We start from the raw sequence: 467 nt of genomic DNA on the forward strand, positions 1-467 counted from the left end.
ACTTGTAGGACATTGTCTTCCACTCACTAGCCACTGACTAAGCTAGGAATGAAATAAGTATGCCTCTGCTTGAATCTCCCTCCCATAGCCAAGACTGGTAGAGTATAGGAAACTCTCCTGGTGTGGTCCTGAGAGGAGAGAAAGCTCTGTACCTCCCCTGCCGCCCCTAAACCCATGTGTCGGGGCTAGTCTGCTCACCTGTCATATGAGTCTTGGATAAGCTGAAGCTTACCACCGGTGTCCCTTTCAGTCCTCACAAATCTCCTTGTGGTGGTTGTTGTCTTATGCTGTCGAGTCATGTCTGACACATAGTGACACCACAGACACATCTCTCCCAGAACACCCCACCTCCATCTACAATCATTCTGGTAGTATATCCATAGAGTTTTCTTGGTAAAAATATGGAAGTGGTTTACCATGACCTCCTTTCATGCAGTCAACTTGATTCTCCACCCTCTACTCTCTCC

At 47.5% G+C, this 467-nt stretch overlaps 1 non-coding gene across 1 annotated transcript; it reads right to left on the bottom strand.

The window, feature by feature from the left end:
* LOC114805798 lies at positions 1-138 on the bottom strand. Its single transcript, XR_003753821.1, has one exon. It is a non-coding gene; the product is annotated as a small nucleolar RNA SNORA7 (small nucleolar RNA).
* Positions 139-467: the final 329 nt, after the last annotated feature.

This window comes from Ornithorhynchus anatinus, chromosome 19 (assembly GCF_004115215.2).
Source record: "Ornithorhynchus anatinus isolate Pmale09 chromosome 19, mOrnAna1.pri.v4, whole genome shotgun sequence".
Taxonomy (NCBI): domain Eukaryota; kingdom Metazoa; phylum Chordata; class Mammalia; order Monotremata; family Ornithorhynchidae; genus Ornithorhynchus; species Ornithorhynchus anatinus.